This window comes from Sinocyclocheilus rhinocerous, unplaced genomic scaffold (assembly GCF_001515625.1).
Source record: "Sinocyclocheilus rhinocerous isolate Xijiao unplaced genomic scaffold, SAMN03320098_v1.1 scaffold182, whole genome shotgun sequence".
NCBI lineage: Eukaryota > Metazoa > Chordata > Actinopteri > Cypriniformes > Cyprinidae > Sinocyclocheilus > Sinocyclocheilus rhinocerous.
This window is the reverse complement of record NW_015655576.1, coordinates 231,702-232,111: the sequence shown is the minus strand read 5'-3', so window position 1 is coordinate 232,111 and position 410 is coordinate 231,702. Positions and strand designations below refer to the sequence as shown.

Below are 410 nucleotides of genomic sequence, written 5' to 3'. Positions count from 1 at the left end.
CAGGTGTCGCTCATTATCAATTACTCCACCGGCCTCGCTCCGTTCCTACGGCTCTCGGCCCCGCCCCACTCGTCACACTTACCATCAGCAAACTTTTGAATGGTAGTGTAGGTCATTTACATATCCCCACATGTCTACGTCACGATGTGGGAAGATTTGCATAACGCCTCCCAAATGTTCACGCAAAGAAAGAAGGCGTAACTTTTATTCTCGCTGTAGTATTGTTGCCACCGCCGCCGCCATGTCATGAAGACGTGTGTCACAATGAGACGTGTGTTTCATTGTGAAAGCGAATCTACTTTGTTTGGCCTTCCAAAAGAGGATGATATCTGCTTCGTCATGCCTGGAGCTGATCCGTGCTGGTCGCTGAGGAAATACATCAACTTCGTGCTGTGGATCGCCGGATCGGC

At 50.0% G+C, this 410-nt stretch overlaps 1 pseudogene; it reads right to left on the bottom strand.

The window, feature by feature from the left end:
* Window positions 1-410, bottom strand: part of LOC107718616 (cilia- and flagella-associated protein 70-like) — a 15,001-nt pseudogene that overhangs the window by 3,683 nt on the left and 10,908 nt on the right.